This window comes from Rana temporaria, chromosome 9 (assembly GCF_905171775.1).
Source record: "Rana temporaria chromosome 9, aRanTem1.1, whole genome shotgun sequence".
Lineage (NCBI taxonomy): Eukaryota > Metazoa > Chordata > Amphibia > Anura > Ranidae > Rana > Rana temporaria.
Genome location: NC_053497.1, coordinates 33,973,829 through 33,999,709, shown reverse-complemented (window position 1 = coordinate 33,999,709; position 25,881 = coordinate 33,973,829). Strand labels below are relative to the sequence as shown.

Below are 25,881 nucleotides of genomic sequence, written 5' to 3'. Positions count from 1 at the left end.
CTACGTACAGAGTGGCGAGTTCAGGATTTGCGCTACGTAGAGAGTGGCGAGTTCAGGATTGCGCTACGTAGAGAGTGGCGAGTTCATGATTGCGCTATGTACAGAGTGGCGCGTTCAGGATTGCGCTACGTACAGAGTGGCGAGTTCAGGATTGCGCTACGTAGAGAGTGGCGAGTTCATGATTGCGCTATGTACAGAGTGGCGAGTTCATGATTGCGCTACGTACAGAGTGGCGAGTTCAGGATTGTGCTACGTACAGAGTGGCGAGTTCAGGATTGTGCTACGTACAGAGTGGCGAGTTCAGGATTGTGCTACGTACAGAGTGGCGAGTTCAGGATTGCGCTACGTACAGAGTGGCGATTTCAGGATTGCGCTACGTACAGAGTGGCGATTTCAGGATTGCGCTACATACAGAGTGGCGAGTTCAGGATTGCGCTACGTACAGTGGCGAGTTCAGGATTGCGCTACATACAGAGTGGCGAGTTCAGCATTGCGCTACGTAGAGAGTGGCGAGTTCAGGATTGCGCTACGTAGAGAGTGGCGAGTTCAGGATTGCGCTACGTACAGAGTGGCGAGTTCAGGATTTGCGCTACGTAGAGAGTGGCGAGTTCAGGATTGCGCTACGTAGAGAGTGGCGAGTTCAGGATTGCGCTATGTACAGAGTGGCGCGTTCAGGATTGCGCTACGTACAGAGTGGCGAGTTCAGGATTGCGCTACGTACAAAGTGGCGAGTTCAGGATTGCGCTACGTATAGAGTGGCGAGTTCAGGATTGCGCTACGTATAGAGTGGCGAGTTCAGGATTGCGCTACGTACAGAGTGGCGAGTTTTGGATTGTGCTACGTACAGAGTGGCGAGTTTTGGATTGTGCTACGTACAGAGTGGCGTGTTTTGGATTGTGCTACGTACAGAGTGGCGAGTTTTGGATTGTGCTACGTACAGAGTGGCGAGTTTTGGATTGTGCTACGTACAGAGTGGCGTGTTTTGGATTGTGCTACGTACAGAGTGGCGAGTTTTGGATTGTGCTACGTACAGAGTGGCGAGTTTTGGATTGTGCTACGTACAGAGTGGCGAGTTTTGGATTGTGCTACGTACAGAGTGGCGCGTTCAGGATTGCGCTACGTACAGAGTGCCGAGTTCTGGAGTGCATTACATATAAAGTGTACGGGTTCAGGGGTGCGCTATGCACAGATTGCAGTTCCAGGGGTGCGCTATGCACAGATTGCAGTTCCGGGGGTGCCCCATGCACAGATCCGGGGGTGCCCCATGCACAGATCCGGGGGTGCCCCATGCACAGATCCGGGGGTGCCCCATGCACAGATCCGGGGGTGCCCCATGCACAGATCCGGGGGTGCCCCATGCACAGATCCGGGGGTGCCCCATGCACAGATTGCAGTTCCGGGGGTGCCCCATGCACAGATTGCAGTTCCGGGGGTGCCCCATGCACAGATTGCAGTTCCGGGGGTGCCCCATGCACAGATTGCAGTTCCGGGGGTGCTCCATGCACAGATTGCAGTTCGGGGGTTGCAATATGTACAGAGTGCAAACTTCAGGGGTGTGCAGGGTTTAGGGGTGCACTATGCACAGTGCGCAACCCCTGTGTTTGGTGACAGCGAGCGCAAAACCGGGTGCGAGAACCACATGATAAAACCTGATGGGCCATATTCGGTTTGCGGGCCTTGTGTTTGACATTGCTGGTCTGTTTACACCTGATTGCCCATACAGCAGAGCAACCTATTTCTGCGTCTGTTCTTCAGAAACTGAGCAAACACGGACCTGTCCCCCCCCCCCCCCGCTCTGCTCAGCAGGGGGTCATCAGATATATCCCCTGCTGAGAAAAGCAGATTCCGCCCCATGTGAAAAGGGATTTAGACATATAGCAGTGGCCATCTGGCTTTTTATGGCCGTTTCCTACCATATGTAGTGTGCTGAGCAGCCTTGCTCACAGCAGTCCCAACGCATAGACAATTTGCCTTCCATCCTATTACGGTAGTTCAGTTCACACCACTGCGCAGCTAAAAAAAAAAAAATGTAGGACCTGCTGTCCTTTTTATTTAGTGCAGGGTGTCGCGGCGCAGTACACTGTTTCACAACCCACTGCAGTGAATAAAGATGAATGAATTTCCACTTTGGAACATAAATAAAGTAAACATTGTGATGCATAATTTAGAATGCAGCAGTGCAGCGCACACCAGGGGCCGCAGTATCACATGGCCGCTGATGTGAACGAGCAATGAAGTTCCTTCTCTGTGCCTGTCATCCTTGCCCTTCCGCGAGACTTCAATGACTAAAATGCTTGTTCAAGTTACTTCTGAAGCTGTCACTTTTAGAAACAAGCGGCTGTAATTCTGTCCCAACTGGTTCCTTATTATAAATTGTAAACATGTCGTCCCTATGTGCAGCCTAAGCCTGGATAAGTGGAGGTGTTAAGAGTCCCTAAGTCCCAGCCCTGGACTCAAGTATTGGGATCAATAAGGTGCTGCCTTCGGGCTGCAACTTACAGCAGAGATGGCGGCAAAACATTTTTTTTTTTTTGCACACAGGCCCCTCATAATGTCAGACTAATCTTCACGTAAAGTAAATACGTTGCTGATGTTGGCATCCACAGTGCAGAGTTTCTGTGAGTCACGATGCCAGGTTTGAGTCACGTCGCCCAGAACTGCAGCATCACGTGACCTGCTAATTACAGTCTACAGGCTCAGTTCATCAAACTCTTCAGCTGTACATGCGGCAATTTTTTGTATCCACTCATTCTGCGATTCGATCAAAATGATCTAATTGGCAAAAAAATGAGAACTTGCTTTAAAATTGAACCGATGGACGCCTAACCGATAGGTCAAAACCGATCGTTGGTATGCAAAAGCATCGGTTAAAAACCCGCGCATGCTCAGAATCAAGTCGACGCATGCTTGGAATCATTGAACTTCGTTTTTTTCAGCACGTCGTTGTGTTTTACGTCACTGCGTTCTGACACATTCGGTTCATTAACCGATGGTGTGTAGGCACATCAGACCATCAGTCAGCTTCATTGGTTAACCTTCGGACCGTTCTCATCGGATGCACTGATCGTGTGTACGCGGCCTAAGAGTTTACTAAAGTACGCAAATTCTCTTATGTCAGAATTAGGGTTGTCCCGATACCACTTTTTTAGGACCGAGTACGAGTACCGATACTTTTTTTTATGTACTCGCCGATACCGAATACCGATACTTTTTTTAAATGTGTCCCCAAATGCAGCCATGTCCCCCCCCCCATATTCCAGCCATGTCCCCCCCCCCATATTCCAGCCATGTCCCCCCCCCCCATATTCCAGCCATGTCCCCCCATATTGCAGCCATGTCCCCCCCCCATATTGCAGCCATGTCCCCCATATATTGCAGCCATGTCCCCCATATATTGCAGCCATGTCCCCCACATATTGCAGCCATGTCCCCCACATATTTCAGCCATGTCCCCCACCCACATATTGCAGCCATGTCCCCCACCCACATATTGCAGCCATGTCCCCCACCCACATATTGCAGCCATGTCCCCCACCCACATATTGCAGCCATGTCCCCCACCCACATATTGCAGCCATGTCCCCCACCCACATATTGCAGCCATGTCCCCCACCCACATATTGCAGTCATGTCCCCCACCCACATATTGCAGTCATGTCCCCCACCCACATATTGCAGCCATGTCCCCCACCCACATATTGCAGCCATGTCCCCCACCCACATATTGCAGCCATGTCCCCCACCCACATATTGCAGTCATGTCCCCCACCCACATATTGCAGTCATGTCCCCCACCCACATATTGCAGTCATGTCCCCCACCCACATATTGCAGCCATGTCCCCCACCCACATATTGCAGCCATGTCCTACATACCTTGATGATGCCGCACGTGCCGCCGTTAATCAGCGTGCGGGGAACATTACAGCTTTCGTTTGAATAGCTGTATCCCCGTCGCGTATAGACACTCCCCCATGCGCGGGATTGGACAGTTCATCCGTCCAATCCCGCGCAAGGGGGAGTGTCTATACACGGCGGGGATACAGCTATTCAAACGAAAGCTGTAATGTTCCCCGCACACTGATTAACGGCGGCGGCTTTGCGGTTTGCGGCGGCGGCGGGGGGGGGAACAAGTATTCTATTTCAGTATCAGGGGTATTTGCGAGTACTCCCCCAAATACTCGGTATCGGTACCGATACTGGTATTTGTATCGGGACAACGCTAGTCAGAATAAAAATTTAGAAGTTTATTTGTATTGTATTTTTTTGGACGAAAAACTGTTCTAATTAAATGAAAATCGTGTGATCTGGTATCTCGTACAAAAATATTTTTGAGTTTGTTCTTTCATAAAATTTCACATGAAAGCTGTGTACCACCGATCCGATTATCGTAAATCGCTTAGAAAGCGGCACGTATTCTGATCGCGTGTACAGGACACAGCGCTGCGATCTCCAATCCGTTTCTTCTACCAGCTGTGTGATGTTTTAGTGTCCATCAGATTTTGTGGTTCAAATGGCATCAAAGGAGGCAAAGGGTTAACATGATTAACGCAATTGTAACACCGCTTTTTCCTACGAAGAGCAAATCTGTGTTCTCTAGGCTTTTAATTAGTGACTGTAATTTCCAACCGGATAAAATCAAAGCCGTCGATCTAAAAAAAAAAAAAGGTTTCATTAAACACAAGATTAAAAACGGTAATATTTTCCAGTGCTGCCTGCTCTCTGTAAACACATTCCCCTCTGTTCCTCTGTTTAGCAAAGATTTTTTTTTTATTATTTTTTTTAAGCAGAGGAGTCCATTGTACTATTTTTATATGTAAGAATATTTTTTTTATTTTTTTTTAAGCATTTTACTATTTTATATGTAAAAATCCTTCTTTTTTTTTTTTTTCTCAATCTGTTTAAATAAAGCAATATTTTCTTTGTTTTGTGCTCTGCCGGCATTAGATAGTTTGAATAATCCACGGCGAGGATTAAAGGATCATTTGTGCTGAGATTGAGTAGCTGTGTGTGAGAGGCTGCATTAGACCAGCTTGGAACGGCTTTCCTCTCTGCTATTGTAGAGAGTGGGATACGGGGAGCAGAAAGGCTTACTTTGCAGGATTTGTGATGTGACTTCTTAAATGGTAATTGGTAAATGTTTGGAGATGTTTTCTGTCTGGCCATACATGAGGGAAAATCATCTTTTGGCCTCTGTGTAGGAAGATGTATTCATATCCTAAATAGCATATTCTGCTGTTCAATGCGCGTCACTTTTATACTCAAATTAGGCAAGTTTGCAAAGAAAAACATTCAGTTTTTCTCTTTTCTTCATCCTCTGAAATATGTACTGAGATCATGAAGGGCTCATGCATACCCGGCGTCAGAAACTCAACTTTTACATGAATTTTCCTTTTTTTTTTTTTGCATCAATATGTTTCCCATTTTAGCCTATGTGTCCTTCCACACACAGGTGTTTAGAGACAGAAAATAAAAATCACTTGCGTGTTCAGGAGAGGAGCTTTTCGCCAAAAAAAATAAAAATAAGAGTGCTCCTAGACTAGTGATGGCGAACCTTGGCACCCCAGATGTTTTGGAACTACATTTCCCATGATGCTCATGCACTCTGCAGTGTAGTTGAGCATCATGGGAAATGTAGTTCCAAAACATCTGGGGTGCCGAGGTTCGCCATTACTGTCCTAGACGTTTGTAAATGCACTTAAATTCTAGGTGCATTTAGCACTTGAGCGTTCATTCAATCCAAAGGCCAAAATCAATTTTGCTTTGTGCACTGGTCCAAAACGTTCCTCTCCCATATTAAAAATCGAAGGTTTCGAGTTGTTCTCGGAAGGCGGGTTTGAATAATACTCTCACCTTTAGGTCCCTTTCACACTGAGGTGTTTTTCAGGCGTTTTAGCGCTAAAATAGCGCATAAATAATGCCTGAAATACTCCTGCCCCAGCATTCTCAATGTGAAAGCCAGAGGGCTTTCACGCTGAGGCGATACGCCGGTGGGAGATTTTTTTCCCCCCCTGCAAGCAGCATCTTTGGTACGGTGAGAGGAGCGGCGTGTATACCGCTCCTTCACGCTCCTTCCCATTGAAAACAATGTTACACCGCGGTAATACTGCCGGCAATGCGCCTCTGCAGAGGCGCATTGCATGAGGTATTAACCCTTTTTTGCCCGCTAGCGGGGGTTTATACCGCACCGCTAGCGGACCGATTTACCGCCGCAATTCCGACGGTATAGCGGCGCTAAAAATAGCGGCACTATACCGCCACTGCACATACTGCCCCAGTGTGAAAGGGGCCTTAAGCATAAATTAAGAGGAGCATATCTTTAGTAACCCATCCCCGAGACAATGCCTTTATATATTGGCAAAAGTCTTTGTTGACTCATGTCTTACCGGTTTTCCGGTTAAAGCACAACGGTTAGAGGCTTGGCTGGGTGCGCGTCGCCACCCTCTCACAAATTGATCCTGATAGGGGTGTTTGGGTGCTTCGGTGAAGTTCCCGGTCCCCCGACACACTTTTAATGGAGTCCCTCTACCTTCTCAAAAATGTTTACGCAACATGCTCCCAGGGTATCGGGGATTTATAGAAATATGCCTATGTAAAGCTTCAACCGAACACTGTTCCGGTTTAATACGTTTTTATTGATACCTAGTTTGCAAGTTTATATTATCAGTCATGCATTTTACTGTATAAGAGCCGGTTCACAGTGCGGCGGCACAACTTCGGGGGCGACTCTGCAAGTCGTCCTGAAGACGACTTGCGTCGCTCCTATTAGAACGGTTCCATTGCATAGAAGTGTGAACCCGGCTCTAACTGTATGTTTATTCTCATGTATGCTGTAAAAACTTAATAAAAACATTGAAACTATATAATTCAAAAAAATAAAGAAAATGGTGGAGGGGGGATTTTGGTGTGGGATTGTTTTTCAGGGGTTGGGCCTGGCCCCATAGTTCCAGTGAAGGGAATTCTTGGGACCCTTTCACACAGGCGGATCCCGTGAGGATCCGTTCCTTATACACCCGCTTGCTCAGTGGGAATCGCTCTGTTGATCCCCGCTGAGCTGGCGGATGACAGGGCGGCCCCCGCACACTGTGCAGGGACCGTCCTTTTAGATCGCCGTTCTCCTCTATGGGGGGATCGGATGTCTGTGTTCATCCGATCCAAACTGCAGATGGATGGAAAAATAGGATTTTCCTCTGTCTGCAGAAACGGACCATAGCGGGGACCAATGACATCGGGTATCAGCAAATGTTCATCCGCTGACACCTGCTTTCCCATAGGGATACATGTATGTCCGGATTTTTTCCGAAAACGGATGGATGAAATACGGACATACAGTCCGCACGTGTGAAAGGGCTCTTGAAGGGGTTGTAAACCTACGTGTTTTTTCACCTTAATGCATTTTATGCATTAAGGTGAAAATTCACCTTGCAGTGTCTGGCCCCCCGTTTTACTTACCTTACCCCCGAATTTCCGTGGGCGTTTCCCTGCTGTCTTTTCCACGGAGTCCTGGGTTTGATTGGATAGAGTGATAGCAGCGCAGCTATTGGCTCGCAATGCTGTCAATCAAATCTAATGACAAGGGCTCTGGGGGAGCGGGCCCGAGTCATGGACCCCGAGTGTTTGACTCAGGAGCGCAAGGTAACCCCCTCGGGAGAGAGCTTCCCAAAGGGGGGTTATCTAATGTGGGGAGGAGCCACCGTGGGACCCCAGAACAGGTTGATTTGGGCCACTCCGTGCAAAACGAGCTGCACAGTGGAGGCAAGTGTGACGTGTTTGTTTTTAACCTGAACCTTTAGTGTTACTTTTATGCCTCGTACACACATACAGGATTTCCTGTTCCAAAATGACTGCACACCAGTGCACAAAGCAAGGTCCATAAAGACATGGATGAGCGAGTTTGGGGGGGAGGAACATGATCGGCCTGCACAGAGTCAATAAGAGAAGCATTTTAATGTTTATTTAAATTTGCATATTTGTTGGGGGAATGCTTTTGCTTTCATGCTGGAATTTTTCATACAAAGTTTGGTTTAATGACGGGGCTTCTTTAATGGTCGTATGAAGATGTTCTCCTAGATCTAGAATTCCATAGAGGGAGCTTTGTGGTGTTAGGGCTGTAGATTTCCGAAGTAACGCTTTCAACTGAATGGAAAGGAGTATCTTCACTCGTCAAGTACTGACTTGAGTATGAGGATGTTGTGTATGTGTAAACATAGCGGTGGAAATGCGGGATCCTCCGTGCATCACTGCGTTTCAGTATCATGTTTATGTTTTTGGTAGAATATTTGTGTCTCTCTTCCTCCCTCTCTTCTATTTTGTATTACTTTTCTTCTTGCTTTGTGCCCTGGTCCAAATCATTTGGTGGAGGGGGGTTATGGTGTGGGATTGTTTTTCAGGGGTTGTGCTTGGCCCCTTAGTTCCAGTGAAGGGAAGGGTCCTTTCACACGTGCGGACCGTTCGTCCGGTTTTTCATACGTCCGTTTACGGACTGCAATGCTTTCCAATGGGATAGCGTACGTTAGCGGATGAGCATCCGCTAACGTTCGTTAACATCCGTCTCCGTTAAGCTCCGTTTTTTTGAACGGAAGAAAACCCTATTTTTCTTCCGTCAAAAAAAACGGAACGGACGAAAAACGGATGTTAGCGGACGATCCGTTTAACATCCGATCCGCTAACATCCGTTTTTCATCAAAATATGTAATAAAAATAAAGTTCTAACAAAAAAAAAACGGATGACAACTGATGTAAAACGGATGAAAAAACGGATGACAACTGATGAAAAACGGATGAAAAACGGATGTAAAACGGATCAACGGATGATAAAAAACTGATCTAAAAAACGGTCCGCACGTGTGAAAGGACCCTAAGGCGTCAGCTTTCCAAGACATTTTGGACAATTTCATGCTCCCAACTTTGTGGGAACAGTTTGGGGATGGCCCCTTCCTGTTCCAACATGACTGCGCACCAGTGCACAAAGCAAGGTCCATAAAGACATGGATGAGCGAGTTTAAGGGGGAAACTTGACTGGCCTGCACAGAGTCCTGACCTCAACCCGATAGAACACCTTTGGGATGAATTAGAGTGGAGACTGTGAGCCAGACCTTCTCGTCCACATCAGTGCCTGACCTCACAAATGCACTTCTGGAAGAATGGTCAAACATTCCCATAGACACACTCCTAAACCTTGTGGACAGCCTTCCCAGAAGAGTTGAAGCTTTTATAGCTGCAATGGGTGTGCCAACTTAATATTGAACCCTACAGACTAAGAATGGGGTGTCATTGAAATACGTGTGTTTGTAAAGGCAGGCGTCCCAATACTTGGTAGGATAGTAATAGTCAAAATTGATCTTTTTTTAACCCTTTTCAGCCTTACTGTATACTCCGAATTTAAGATGCTTTCTGAATACTGGCTTAAATGTTAGGGATAAAATTCAGATAAAGGCCTCATTCACACGAGGCGGACTCTGTTCCTACGGAGTCCGCCTGCTTCCGCCAGCTCAGCGAGAGATCAGTCCGCAGATCTCCGCTGAGCCGACGGATGACAAGCGGCTCACTGAGCGGGGAGGGGCTTGTCGGGCACCGCTGTCTCCTATGGAGCGATCTGATGAAAACGGACAGCATGTCCATTTTCATCAGATCTTACCCGATCCGATCCGCATGGACGGATGGAGACGTGCCCCCCATACGTCTGTTTTTAGCGGATCGGATAGGGTCGGATGTCAGCGGACATGTCTCCGCTGACATCCGACGCTCCATAGGGATGCATGGAAAGGCCATTCAGGTCCGCCGTCAAAACTGACAGGCGGACCCGAACGGTCCGTCCGTGTGAATGAGGCCTAAAGGTGAACTGAGCGGACTTTCCTGACTTTAGCGTAGTTGCGTTGTTTTCTGAATCTCATTAGCCGTTTTGCTGATTGATGTTGTTTGTTGCTGGAAGCTGCTCTCTGAGTTGATGTTCGCAGTTGGATACTCTTGTTGGCATTGCCAGATATTCCCTTTAATATCTGTTGTGCTGTAAACACGAGGCGGGCCTGTAAATGGCACTCGGAGGCTCTGCCTTTGATCACTGTATCAATTACACATACTCAGGATCTAGGAAGGCACCGACTGGTCACATGCCCTGGAAACGTGCCGTTTTATCTTCCTTCACAGAGTGGATAGGTTAACAAAATAGTGAGAGAGAGAAGCAGGTGCCCATATTCATCATATTGGGTGAGGAGGATCGGGAAAACCTCATGCAGACAGCCAAGTAAGAGGGTCACTTGCAGCTAGGGTTGTCCCGATACCACTTTTTTAGGACCGAGTACAAGTACCGATACTTTTTTTCATGTACTCGTCGATACGATACTTTTTTTTTTTTTAATGCCATGTGACAGTTTGATGGGCACTGATAGGTGGCACTGACTGATGGGGAACGATAGGTGGCACTGACTGATGGGGAACGATAGATGGCACTGATAGGTGGCACCTATGGGCACTGGCACTCATGGGTGGCACTGACAGGTGGCACTTATGAGCACCGATGGCACTGACAGGTGGCTGACACGGACATGTGGCTGGCACCTATGGGCAGGCACTGAAATGCAGCAATAAATGACATTAGGAAATGCTATGCTGCAGCGCCTATCTTGGTACACCCTGCACTCTGCATTAGTAAGTATCAGCAGACATCTTGTTACACCCAGCCTGAACTGCATGGGCTGGGTGTAACAAGATGTCAGCTGCTGGCTTACTGTGGCCAAGTGCAGAGTGTGCCAAGATGACGGTGACCGATCTGCCTACTGACACCGCCCACCCACTCCGCCCAGTCCGCCTACTGACGCCGCCCACCCACTCCGCCCAGTCCGCCTACTGACGCCGCCCACCCACTCCGCCTGGTCCGCCTACTGACGCCGCCCACCCACTCCGCCCGGTCCGCCTACTGACGCGGCCCACCCACTCCGCCCGGTCCGCCTACTGACGCGGCCCACCCACTCCGCCCGGTCCGCCTACTGACGCGGCCCACCCACTCCGTCCCGGTCTGCCTACTGACGCCGCCCACCCACTCCGCCCCGGTCCGCCTACTGACGCCGCCCACCCACTCCGCCCGGTCCGCCTACTGACGCGGCCCACCCACTCCGCCCGGTCCGCCTACTGACGCGGCCCACCCACTCCGTCCCGGTCTGCCTACTGACGCCGCCCACCCACTCCGCCCCGGTCCGCCTACTGACGCCGCCCACCCACTCCGCCCCGGTCCGCCTACTGACGCCGCCAAGCCACTCCGCCCCGGTCCGCCTACTGACGCCGCCCACCCACTCCGCCTGGTCCGTCTACTGACGCCGCCCGCCCTCCCCACCCACTGAATCCGTTCGCCCGCTCTGCCCACTGAGATGGCTCAATCCGCCTACTGAAGCCGCCCGCCCTCTCCGCCCAGAGTCCGCTCGCTGCCGACTAAGTATCAGGTCAGGCATCGGGAGCGTTTGTGCGAGTACAAGTACTCGCACAAATGCTCGGTATCGGGACAACCCTACTTGCAGCCAAATACAGACCACGGCCTCAGTTGCTAAAGTACACATGCGCCGTAGACATCGGCGCCCATGATTTTAGTAAATATCTTCTAAACTGTGGAGGTTTAGGAGATATTTGTTGCATCTACAGGTAAGCCTTAATCTAGGCTTACCTGTAGGTTCAAGTGGTTGTAAAGTGTTTACAACCACTTTAAAGGGAGAAGCTATTGAAATTGCTAATTGCAGCCTAAGTAAAAGTACTTTTACCTCCTTTCATTGCTATAGGGGTCAACTCATTTACACAATTGGACCCTTCCACCCTGAAGCAAAATGTGTCTGTAATATCCCATTAGATTCCCGAGCAACAGTGTAGCATGCAGAGAGCAAAGTTAGAGCCGGATCACCCAGGGGCGACTCGTCAGGCGACTCAGCCGCCTGACAAGTCGCGCTCCGCTCTGTTCAAGTGAACCGTTCTAATAGGAGGGACTCAAGTCGCTCTGACTTAGAAAAAGGTTCTTGTACGACTTTGGGGGCGACTCGCATTGACTTCAATACAGAAGTCATTTTGCAAATCGCCTCGCCTGTTGACTCACCGACAGTCCCATTCACTTTAACGGGACGGCTGGTGATGCGGCAGTGACACAACGAGGTGAGGGACGTGGCGGCAGCAGATGAGTGGATGCCGGCTAACAGGCGCTGCCATGATGGATTTGAAATTATTATTATTAAACACCAGGGATATGCAATTAGCGGACCTCCAGCTGCTGCAGAACTAAAAGTCCCAAGAGGCATAGAAAGACTGACGGCCACAAGCATGACATCCAGAGGCAGAGGCATGATGGGACTTGTAGTTTTGCAACAGCTGGAGGTCCACTAATTGTAGATACCTGTCATACACGATTTATATAGCGCCAACAGTTTACACAATGTAGAGGGGGGGGCAGCACAATTATAGTACAATACAGGAGGGCCCGGCTCAGAGCTTACATTCTAAAGGGAGGGGGTGGTGGTACAAAAAGTAAAAGCTGCAGGGTGGAATTCCGCTTTAAAGGAATATTCCTGAACTTTGTTTTATCTTATGGTTACTGTTATTTCAGCTTGCAGAGCTTGGATTCATTGAGTGAGTTTACCAATAATGTAAATATTGCGGAATCTGCAGCCTCGCGCTATGAATCTGCAGCCTCGCGCTATGAATCTGCAGCCTCGCGCCATGAATCTGCAGCCTCGCGCCATGAATCTGCAGCCTCGCGCCATGAATCTGCATCCTCGCGCCATGAATCTGCAGCCTCGCGCCATGAATCTGCAGCCTCGCGCCATGAATCTGCAGCCTCGCGCCATGAATCTGCAGCCTCGCGCCATGAATCTGCAGCCTCGCGCCATGAATCTGCAGCCTCACGCCATGAATCTGCAGCCTCACGCTAGCAGCCTCACGCTATGAATCTGCAGTTTCACGCTATGAATCTGCAGCCTCGCGCTAGCAGCCTCGCGCTATGACTCTGCAGCCCCGCGCTATGACTCTGCAGCCCCGCGCTATGGCTATGCAGCCCCGCGCTATGGCTATGCAGCCCCGCGCTATGGCTATGCAGCCCCGCGCTATGGCTATGCAGCCCCGCGCTATGACCAGGCAGCCCCGCGCTATGACCAGGCAGCCCCGCGCTATGACCAGGCAGCCCCCGCGCTATGACCAGGCAGCCCCGCGCTATGACCAGGCAGCCCCGCGCTATGACCAGGCAGCCCCGCGCTATGACCAGGCAGCCCCGCGCTATGACCAGGCAGCCCCGCGCTATGACCAGGCAGCCCCGCGCTATGACCAGGCAGCCCCGCGCTATGACCAGGCAGCCCCGCGCTATGACCAGGCAGCCCCGCGCTATGACCAGGCAGCCCCGCACTATGACCAGGCAGCCCCGCGCTATGACCAGGCAGCCCCGCGCTATGACTATGCAGCCTCATTCTACAGAACTAAGCTCCATTTCATGCGGAATTAACAAAATGAATGTATCTTAAATAGAAAACTTTCTTTTAGATAGATTTTTACTCAAGGCATTTTGTTAAAATCAATTTAATAAAAAAAATCTGATTTTTAGATATTTATTTTTAAATCATGGATTTTTATCCCCCCTGGCGTGCAAGTTTCTTCAGAAATCCAATTGGGTATTTATAGTTTATCACGCTCCATTAAACCCCCAAATATTGTGTCCTCCCCCTCCCAGCACCAGTCTGAGTGTTTGCAGTGCGTTTTGTGTTTGCTTTAGGAACGCAGTCATTCCCACCACAAGAAAAGGGGTTTGTGAAACAGTCAATTATTTGACACCGATCTACTTCCTTCCCCCACACACTGCTCACAATGGATCATTGTCTCCACGTTCCCAACTCCAGGCTTTCCAAGAAGGCCTCAAATAACATGGACGTGTTTGAAAGGGGCTTTAGCGTTTTTTTATTACAGCACCAGTCCCCCCCTGTCCCTTACTAAGAAATATCCCGGCGACAGGGTTTCATACGCTACATTAATAGCTCTTTGTCCCCTTAATCCCCGTGCCTGTCTTTCAAGACAAGTATTTCAAAGTGTTTTTGTTTTTACTGCATGGAGGTGCAGCGTGTTCCTCCCGCAGGCGGCTCCGCACCACCGCACTTCTATAGTGCGCCTGTCCCTTCAAAATGTCTACGTTTACTGACTGAGCGTCCTATCATTTTCTATGGTGCGTACCTCTAAGTGATTAGGGTTTAAAGATACACACACCTGTGTCTATGCAAAGTGTTTTCTGATTGGACGAGGTGGAGAGGCGGGGCGGTGATCTCACACACACGCTCCACCTTGGCCTATCAAAGAATGCTTTGTCTACTTCAGTGATTTTCAGGGGCATCGGCCATGAATGGTATGTACATGGGTCCAAGCTGTACCTATGTAAAATTATGTATCATGTCTTTAAAGTGGCAATAAATCCAAAAACAAACATTTATTACTGTGTTTCCCTGAAAATAAGCCCGGGTCTTATATTAATTATGCCAACAAAAAACACAGTAGGGCTTATTTTCCGGGTAGGTCTTACCATGTAATGTGCTGTCTTCTCTCCCCCTCTCTCTCCCTGCCTGTCAGGAATCCCCAGTGTGAACTGAGTTAAAATGCTTGTAAAATCCTACAATCCACTCTATTACAGTATTATATAATGTACAATGTGTGTGTTTCTGTAATATAATTGTGCCAAATACCTTTGTTATAGCACCATTCTGCGCTTCTGTGACCAGCCGGAGCTCTCTTCCCCACAATTATATTGCAGAAACACACACATTGTACATTATATAATACTGTAATAGAGTGGATTTTAGGATTTTACAACCATTTTTAACTAGGGCTTATTTTCGGGGTAGGTCTTATATTGCAGCCCTCCTGGGAAATAATGCTAGGTCTTATTTTCAGGGTAGGTCTTATTTTTGGGGAAACAGGGTATATTGCAGCCTACAAATTAGATGTGATGAATCGTGATCCATCTTTTAAGCAAAAAAATTGTGATTCTCTTTTTAGCCAGAATCGTGCAGCTCTACTTTACAGGTGCTATTACGCCTGAAAACTGCCTCCGTGTAAAAGGGTCAAGGTGTCACTAAACCCACAACAGTAAAATCAGTCTGTATATTCAGTAAAGCATTCTTGTTATACTCGCTATGGAACCTAAGGGGTTAATCCTCTACATTGTGTAAAAAGGCTTTTTGTATGCACAGATCCTCCCCCTCTTTCCACTGTTTCCCCATAATTTCCTGATAACACAGAGTCTATGGAGTCAGGCTGCACATGCTCAGTTTGGTGTGTATTACTAGACAGGTGTTTTTTTACTTTTGGGAGAGTGCATGTGATCAGCACAGGGCCAATCGGCACAGAGGGTCAGGGGTCCTAGATCCTGATAGGACAGTCAGTGCCGTATGAACACTTCTACCACAAGCTTTAGCTGGTGCTTGGCTGGACTCTGCTAGAAGTCGCAAGACTATATACTGCTGGTGAGAAAGGGTATTTAGCAGTTTATATTTACTAAAATAATTGCATTTCCATGTTGTGTGTACTGTGGGAGACCAAATATAGTGAATGCCGGGTCCTGAGTTTAAAGCGGGGGTTCACCCTAAAAAAAAAAAAAAAATTCTACCATTCCATCCAGCATACTAGCGCGAGCTACAGTATGCCTTTATTTTGTGTGCGCCGTACTCACAGTTTAATCCCGTAGTTAAGTTTCAGACTCCCCACGGGGAATGGGCGTTCCTATGGAGAGGGAACATGATTGACGGTCGGCTAAGACGCGTCACGCTTCCCGAAAATAGCCGAAATAGGACTTGGCTCTTCGCGGCGCCTGCGCAGTCAGCTCCTAGTCTGTGCGCAGGCGCCGTATAGCGCCGTGAAGAGCCGAGTCCTACTCCGGCTATTTTCGGGAAGCGTGAATCGCCATAGCCGGCCATCAATCATGTTCCCTCTGCATAGGAACGCCCATTCCCCCCAGGGCGTCTGAAACTTAACTACGGGATTAAACTGTGAGTATGGCGCAAACAAAATAAATAAAGGCATACTGTAGCTCACGCTAGTATGCTGAATTTCATGGTAGAAACTTGTTTTTTAGGGTGAACCACCGCTTTAATTCTCGGTTTGGCACATTGAAAACTTTTTTTTTTTTTTTTTATGTTTTCCTTCGACGATTGTTGACCGATTTTGTTGTCAGAGAAGGCAGGGAATGTTCTTTTACTCCTAAAATCACCTGTAGATATTTTTACCCATAAGATACTATTAGATGCTGTTCTGAGAACGCGGCAGAGAATGGCTGGGATGTGGATCTTTTTTTTTATATTGATTAAGAGATCTTCACATGCGTTCTTCACACAAGTCCTTCATAGTAAAGTGGAAAAGTGATTTACCTTGGCTGTGTCTGTAGTAGTTGGATGTTGGAAAGTATGTGGGCCGGGAGTCTGCGGTGTTTCCTGTGAGCACAGTACTCTTATTTAATAAATGGAGCCAACTGCAAGACGAGGCCAAGAGGATTCTATAACATTGCCTTTCTTCCCGGAGCCGTTGTGTGGTTGAGCCATGGAAAGGGCTCAGGATCTGAAGAATGATTGGCACAGAGAATAGTTCTGTCTGGGAGTTCAATGTATATAATATTGGGGGTGAAGGTACACCGACCTAGACCTGGAGTGTTCTAGAAGTTATGTAACCCTGGTATGATCAAAATCCTTCCTGAAAGATATTTAATTTGCTAAATCACCATAATTGGGGGAAAAAAAAAAAAAAAATACTGTATTTAAGAGCTGCATGATTCTGGCTAAAATAAGAATCACAATTTCTTTGCTTAGGAGATAGATCACGATTCTCGCGGCGTAACATCATCTTTCACATGAAAACAAAATAAATTGGGCTAACTTTACTGTTTTTAGTTTTTTTTTTTTTTTATTATTCTTTAAAGTGTATTTTTCCTCCAAAAATTGCACTTGAAAGACCGCTGGGCAAATACAGTGTGGCATAAAATATTGCAGCAATTGCCATTTTATTTCCTAGGGTCTCTGCTAAAATATATATAATGTTTGGAGGTTCCAAGTCATTTTCTAGCATAAAATATTGATTTTAACTTAAACAAGTGTCAGAAAAAGATTTGGACTTTAAGTGCATTTACACACAGAAGTTTGCTCTAAGAAGAAAGTTAGTTACAATGTTTCATGTTACAAACTTGGCGGACTGCCCAGATTTTTTCTTTACACACAGAAGTTTATCCATTTTGATCTACACATGAAGCTGTTGGTTACAATGTTTCCTGTTAAGAATTTGGCAGACTGCCCAGATATTTTCTTTTGACAGCTGAGTGAGCAGATGAGTCCACTTGTTGTATGAAAGAATTGGCAAACTCTGCATTGGATATCGTCATGGGGGTTGAATCAAGATCATGATTTTTTAACGATTAATTGTGCAGCTCTAATGGTGTTTACCTTTTTTGCTCCGGACTGACATCCAGGCAGTAACCACTATAGAGCAGGCCTTTTTCTGACATTTGTTGCTTACAAGTTAAAATCAGTATTTTTTGCTAGAAAATTACTTAGAACCACCCCCCCCCCCCCAATATATACATATATGTGTGTATGTATATCTCTCTCTCTCTATATGTATATATGTATGTATATCTATATATATATATATATATATATAATCTCTCTCTCTCTCTATATATATATATATATATATATATATATATATATATCTCTATCCATCTATATACATATATACATACAGTAAAACCTTGGTTTGAGAGTAACTTGGTTTGAGAGTGTTTTGCAAGATGAGCAAAGTTTTTAACTAAATTTTGCCTTGATATACAAGCAATGTCTTGATATACAAGTAGCGTCATGTCACAACTGAGTATAAAAGAGAAGAGCGGCGCCTCTAAGTGTAGCAATATGATTACATTTAATGAAGGTACAACATTTAGAAACTCACATGATTGATAATTAAAACGGGCACATCTGCAGGCATCTGGGGTAAAGCAATCCTCAAAGACCGTCCTTCTCACCACCATTGATGTCATCTCTTCCACAAACGGTTCAGATCGCTCTACTGCAGGGTAGTCTTCCCGGTCACGATTGGAGACTGACAGCGGTGAGAGCCGGCGGTGCGGAGGACCATCTGTGAACAGCTTTACCCCGGATCCCTGCATACTTGGATGGACCTATTTTAATTGTCAACCATGTGAGTTGCTAAATTTTGTATCATAACCATTTTCCGACCGGCGCACGCCTATTTATGTCGACAGAATGGCACGGGCAGGCAGATTGGCGTACAGGTAAGTCAATTTAAATCTGCCGCCCAGTGGGGGTGCACGCGTCCCGGGAACTCGATGTTCCCGGGAGTCCCACGATTGCGGTAGGCAAGAGCAGAATAGGGGAATGCCTTTGTAAACAAGGCATTCCCCTATTCTGCCTAGTGACACTGTCACTGATGACCGTTTCCCGTAATCGCAAACCAATCAATATACGCTTATTAATCATTAGTATTAGCTTATTGTGATTTTTATTACCAAAAATGTAAAAGAATACATATTGGCCTAAACCAGTGTTTCTCAATTCCAGTCCTCAGGTCAGGTTTTCAGGATTTCCCTCAGATGAAAAGGCTGTGGTGATTACTAAGGCAGTGAAACTGATCAAATCACCTGTGCAAAATAATGGAAATCCTGAAAACCTGACCTGTTGGGGGGGCCTGAGGACTGGAATTGAGAAACACTGGCCTAAACGGAGAAAAAAATAGCTTTTTTTTTTTTATAAAAAAAATTGGGGTGATATTTATTATACCAAAAAGTACAAAATATAGTTTTTTTTTTCAAAACAGTCTCGCTTGTTTTGTTTATAGAACAGACAATAAAAATCGCAGAGATGATCAAATATCACCAAAAGAAAGCTCTATTTCTGGGAAAAATAGGACATCAATTTTGTTGGGGTACAACGTCCTATGAGTTAAAGGGACGCAGTGCCGAATCGCAAAAAATGTCCTGGTCATTCAGCAGCCAATTCTTTTGTTGCTGAAGTGGTTAAGCCATTGATTCCAGGTATAATAAAACATAAAGCACCTCTTATAGAGGAGCCAGGCCAATGACTGGCAAGTAGTAAACAATGCCCCCCACAGGCTCCAGAATTCTCGGACCTGCATGTGCATCAAGCCAAAATGTTTTGGGGTACTGGTCTCCCCCCTTTCTTCAGGGCTGTTGCCACATGCTATTAGATGAGAATGATTCCTAAAATAATATATTGCTTTGTAAGATTTTGGAACTACAGAATGGCAGAGTGCTGACAAATTTCCACCTCTTTGCTGCCTCTGCATCCCTCGTCGGCTTTTGTCCATTCTGTACTTCTGAAATCTCATCAGCAATATATTCTTTTGGGAACCATTCCCACCTAATAGCGGCAGCAACAGCCCTGAAGAACGGGGGAGTCAATCCCCCCGAAACGCATTACCTACATTAAACGTCTTTTCAACCATACACCAAAATTTGCATCGGGTGCTCCTTCTTCCTACCAAAATTATGGTTATGAAATTCTCTCTTTATTTTTTTTTTAATTTTTTTTATTTTTTTCTTTAATTTTTTAATTTTTTTTTATTAAATTAAATAAAAAAAAAATATATATTTGCTTTGAGCCCTGGAGGCTGGCATTGCCCAGCTGTGTTAGTTGCTGGTCAGATGCGTGTTGCTGCAGAATTGTAGTCTGCTCTGGAAGTAGCATTGCTATTATAAGATGCGTGTTGGTAGTTCTATGCCTCACCTATGAGGAACAACTGGTGCAGACAATTTTGGAAGGCAGAAAGTGCCAAAAACCGTCCATGTGCTTTTTACTGAAACCCAACTGAATGGGAGTTTTTACCAGCAGCATTTTTTCACACATAGCAATTCACCTTTTGGAAACTTGCTTTGAATAGGTTTCCAATGCGGGGGCAAACAGGCGTTCCAAGGTGGCATTCTAGTACCACGGTGGAATTGTATTTCATAGGAGAAAGCTGAACATATCACTGAGCTATGGTAGCCTCAAAGGCCCTGGTGAGGGTCGGCCATTCCGAGCCAATAGACTCTGGATGTGCTTTGCTTAGAGAGGTGGTCTCCACACTGCGGCCCGGGGGCCAAATGTGGCCTTTTGCTTGCCTTTATGTGGCCCTTAGGTCATTATTCCATCAAATGACACCAATGTTGGGGAACCCCCCCCCCTTACTGACACCATCAATGGGGTACTATTGTTCATGTTATCAACAATGGGGCACTATTTTCTCCATTGAAACCAACGATGGGGCATTTTCTGCTCCCACTGGCCACAGTATGGCCCCCCTAAAGCCCGAAGAACAGTAAACTGACCCTTTTGCTTAGGATTGTAGACCCCTGGCTTAGAGAAATAATTGGAGTTTTAAAAGATTTATATTCGGTGGAAGACACAGAGCCAAGAGCTGGTTTGCCCAAAGCAACTGGTTTTGTTTTCATTGTTTGATGGAGCGGCGTTTTGGTGTGTCAGTGATCAGCTGGAGGGATCTTCCTATGGAGGTGAGTCAGTGTGCTGCACCTCCACCCTCATCCCTACAATCACCTCCACCCTCATCCCTACAATCACCTCCACCCTCATCCCTACAATCACCTCCCACCCTCATCCCTACAATCACCTCCCACCCTCATCACTACAATCACCTCCACTCTCATCCCTACAATCACCTCCACTCTCATCCCTACAATCACCTCCACCCTCATCCCTACAATCACCTCCACCCTCATCCCTACAATCACCTCCACCCTCATCCCTACAATCACCTCCACCCTCATCCCTACAATCACCTCCACTCTCATCCCTACAATCACCTCCACCCTCATCCCTACAATCACCTCCACTCTCATCCCTACAATCACCTCCCACCCTCATCCCTACAATCACCTCCACCCTCATCCCTACAATCACCTCCACTCTCATCCCTACAATCACCTCCACTCTCATCCCTACAATCACCTCCCACCCTCATCCCTACAATCACCTCCACCCTCATCCCTACAATCACCTCCACCCTCATCCCTACAATCACCTCCACTCTCATCCCTACAATCACCTCCCACCCTCATCCCTACAATCACCTCCACCCTCATCCCTACAATCACCTCCCACCCTCATCCCTACAAACTCCCCCACCCTCATCCCTACAAACTCCCCCACCCTCATCCCTACAATCACCTCCCACCCTCATCCCTAAAATCACCTCCCACCCTCATCCCTAAAATCACCTCCCACCCTCATCCCTAAAATCACCTCCCACCCTCATCCCTACAATCACCTCCACCCTCATCCCTACAATCACCTACACCCTCATCCCTACAATCACCTCCACCCTCATCCCTACAATCACCTCCACTCTCATCCCTACAATCACCTCCACTCTCATCCCTACAATCACCTCCACCCTCATCCCTACAATCACCTCCACCCTCATCCCTACAATCACCTCCCACCCTCATCCCTACAATCACCTCCACCCTCATCCCTACAATCACCTCCACTCTCATCCCTACAATCACCTCCACTCTCATTCCTACAATCACCTCCCACCCTCATCCCTACAATCACCTCCCACCCTCATCCATACAATCACCTCCACCCTCATCCCTACAATCACCTCCACCCTCATCCCTACAATCACCTCCACCCTCATCCCTACAATCACCTCCACCCTCATCCCTACAATCACCTCCCACCCTCATCCCTACAATCACCTCCACCCTCATCCCTACAATCACCTCCTCCCTCATCCCTACAATCGCCTCCCACCCTCATCCCTACAATCACCTCCACCCTCATCCCTACAATCACCTCCCACCCTCATCCCTACAATCACCTCCACCCTCATCCCTACAATCACCTCCACCCTCATCCCTACAATCACCTCCACCCTCATCCCTACAATCACCTCCACCCTCATCCCTACAATCACCTCCACTCTCATCCCTACAATCACCTCCACCCTCATCCCTACAATCACCTCCACCCTCATCCCTACAATCACCTCCACTCTCATCCCTACAATCACCTCCACCCTCATCCCTACAATCACCTCCACCCTCATCCCTACAATCACCTCCACCCTCATCCCTACAATCACCTCCCACCCTCATCCCTACAATCACCTCCACCCTCATCCCTACAATCACCCCCACCCTCATCCCTACAATCACCTCCCACCCTCATCCCTACAATCACCTCCCACCCTCATCCCTACAATCACCTCCCACCCTCATCCCTACAATCACCTCCCACCCTCATCCCAACGCACTCCTCCAACAACATCCCTACGCACTCCCCCACCCTCATTCCTACGCGCTCCTCCACCCTCATCCCTACGCGCTCCTCCACCCTCATCCCTACGCGCTCCTCCACCCTCATCCCTACGCGCTCCTCCACCCTCATCCCTCCGCGCTCCTCCACCCTCATCCCTACGCACTCCTCTACTCTTTCACTGCTGGGATTTGTCTCACTGGTTGACAGAATATATAAAGCTGCTGCAGTAATCGGCTGCCAACACCAGGGATCATCTCCCGACACCACAGAGATCCCACTGGGCTCAACAAGGACAGGCCTGCAATGCAGTGTATTAGTACTGAGGCCGGGGATATTGGACAAATGTCATCTTTCCTTGTGGCTTTCCCTTAGCAGCTTTTAGTGATCCCAGCTCACACTTGGCAGAGAGAGGAGTCCATTGCGGAATGGTCGCCTCCAATAAATAAGTTCTTACTGCAGTTGTTGTTATTGAATCTGATGTCATTCATCGGTAAGCTTTGTTCCCAGACCCAAACCAGTAATGCTTGCTTCTTTTATTGGAATGAGGTGTCAGATTTTTTGTTAAGGCAAAGGTTGGTGTTGACATGTTAGTAACTCATCACAACCAATCAGCAGTCCTCTTTCTAGACAATACCAATGGTGGAAGAAACTTGACATTCCACACAATTATTGCCCTTTTATAAGTCTATGCAGCAAAACAGGCGATGTTTCAGCCTGCTACAGCTAATCAAGTCGCTGCGCGGTATTTTCCTAAATTCTTTGGTTAATGCCGCGTACACGCGATCATTTTTCAGCATGAAAAAAAACGTTTTTCAGCATGTCTAAAAAACGTTTTTCCAACTTCATCATTAAAACGATGTTGCCTACACACAATCATTTTTAAAAATGATCTAGCAAAGCGCGGTGACGTACAACACGTACGACGGCACTATAAAGGGGATGGCGCCACCCTTGGGGCTGCTTTAGCTGATTCCGTGTTAGTAAAAGACGATTCGCGCTTTTTTGTCTGTTACAGCGTGATGAATGTGCTTACTCCATTATGAATGGTAGTTTTACCAGAACGAGCGCTCCCATGCTTCTGAGCATGCGTGTTTTTTTTTCTGTCGTTTTAGCCCACACACGATCATTTTTTACAACCCGAAAAACGACATTGTTTAAAACGACGTTAAAAAAATGCAGCATGTTCGAATTTTTTTTTGGCCATTTTTCAGAACCTGAAAAATGATGTGAAGCCCACACACGATCATTTTTAAATGACGTTTTTGAAAAACAATGTTTTTTTTCATGCTGAAACATTATCGCGTGTACGCGGCATCAGGCTCCGTTCACACCTAGGTGTTTTTTGGCTTTTTTTCTGCTATAAGCCTCGGCTCTAAAAACACTCAAGACAAATCCCATTCATTTCAATGGCCCCTGTTCACATCTGAGCGTTTTGTTGTCTGAAGCAAAACGTCTGTCTCTCAAAACAGTACAGGAGCTTCTTTTTTGGCGGATTACATGCGTTTTCTGCTTTTTACATTGACCTTTTGACCTGTACAAAATCATGGCAAACCTGGTCACCGGAAATCTCTATCCTCGTCATCCGGCGCCGGCCGATTCGTTCTCCGGTGCCTGGAGAAGCACCGGATGTCGGCGGGAGGGGGACGTCCCCTCTTGCCCCTATAAGAACGATCAAGCGGTGGAACTGCCGCTATGATCGTTCTTCTGGTGCGCCGACTTACCGGCTGAAAAGGATGTCTGAATGATGCCTGTAGCTGCACCCATCATTCCGATACCCCCCTAAAGTCCAGGACGTCATATGACGTCTAGTGGTAGGGAAGTTGTTAAGGTCCTGGAGTAGCCTTGCCAGTCTCCAGACCTTAATCCTTTAGAGGGAACTGAAACTTCGAGTTGCGAAGCGACAGCCAATAAACCTTAAGGATTTAGAGAAGATCTGTATAGAAGAGTGGACCAAAATCCCTCCTGAGATGTGTGCAAACCTGGTTACCAACTACAAGAAATGTCTGACCTCTGTGCTTCCCAACAAGGGTTTTTCCACCAAGTTTTGCTTGTGGATTAAATACTTTATTTTACTCACTGAACTGCAACTGAATTTATAATGTTTGCATTGTGTTTGTTCTGGAATTGTGATTGATATTCTGTCTCTCTGTTAACTGTTTGCTGACCAGCTGCCGCAGTTCTACGGCGGCAGGTCGGCTCTCCAGCGTGAGAGCCCGTAGCTCTACGTCGGCAGGCGAATCGGCAACTAGGTGCGCGCACGCGCCCCCTGCTCGCTCCTGGCTCCCACTCCCGGCGGTCGCGATCACCGCTGGGCACCCGCGATCGCTCGTTACAGAGCGAGAACCGGGAGCTGTGTGTGTAAACACACAGCACCCGATCCTGTCAGGGGAGAAATGTATGAACAGCGATCAGTCATTTCCCCAAGTGAGTCCACCCCCCCTTCAGTTAGAACACACCCAGGGAACATACTTAACCCCTTCCCCTGCCCCCTAGTGTTAACCCCTTCCCTGCCAGTGGCATTTTTATAGTAATCAATGCATTTTTATAGCACTGATCGCTATAAAAATGCCAATGGTCCCAAAAATGTGTCAAGTGTCCAAAGTGTCCGCCATAATGTCGCAGTACCGAAAAAAAATGCTGATCGCCGCCATTACTAGTAAAAAAAAAAAATATTAATAAAATGCCATAAAAATACCCCCTATTTTGTAAACGCTATAACTTTTGCACAAACCAATCAATAAACGCTTATTGCGGTTTTTTTTTACGAAAAATATGTAGAAGAATACGTATTGGCCTAAACTGAGGAAAACATATTTTTTTATAAATATTTTTGGGGGATATTTATTATAGTAAAAAGTAAAAAATTTTCATAAAAAAAAAAAAAATCAAAATAGTTTATAGCGCAAAAACTGAAAACCGCAGGTGTGATCAAATACCACCAAAAGAAAGCTCTATTTGTGGGAAAAAAAGGACGCCAATTTTGTTTGGGAGCCAGGTCGCACGGCCGCGCAATTGTCAGTTAAAGCGACGCAGTGCCGAATCGCAAAAAGTGCTCTGGTCTTTGACCAGCAATATGGTCCGGGGGTTTAAGTGGTTAAAATACACCTATGATAAAAATAATAGGACCCCCCCCCACTGTACAACAAAAGGCTGCAGAGACCTAAATATCAAGCAAAAACATCTCACTGGTGTTTGGATACACTTGATAGATTTTCCTAAACATCAAGAACAACAAAAACAATTTGGAAGGGTTCTTTCCCATAGCAACCAACTTTCATTTCCTTAGTCCACAAAGAATGGCAGTTCCGTGCTCAGGGCAGGGGCTGCACTTTGCTGAGATTTCACACTTAGGCTGCAATGGCGGTTTGATGTGGGAAGCGGCTTCACCCCAGACAGATGTTATCAGTGTGTATTGTCTGCTCCCGGAGAAAACACACAATTCCGCTTCCCATGGCACAACATAGCGCACATTCACGCGGGGCCCGTCCTGAAGCCTCCTGCATGAAGATAAGCCTATGGAATGTATCCGTAGCTCAGGGAATATTTATGGTATTTGAACATATTTTTTTTCTTCTTAAATCTCTGCCTTTAGGGTCACA

General features: G+C 47.1%; 1 protein-coding gene across 8 annotated transcripts in view; it reads left to right on the top strand.

Annotated features, from left to right (window-relative positions):
* SIPA1L3 (signal induced proliferation associated 1 like 3) overlaps positions 1 to 25,881 on the top strand; it is a 296,576-nt gene that overhangs the window by 72,123 nt on the left and 198,572 nt on the right. The gene's annotated exons all lie outside the window — the stretch shown is intronic.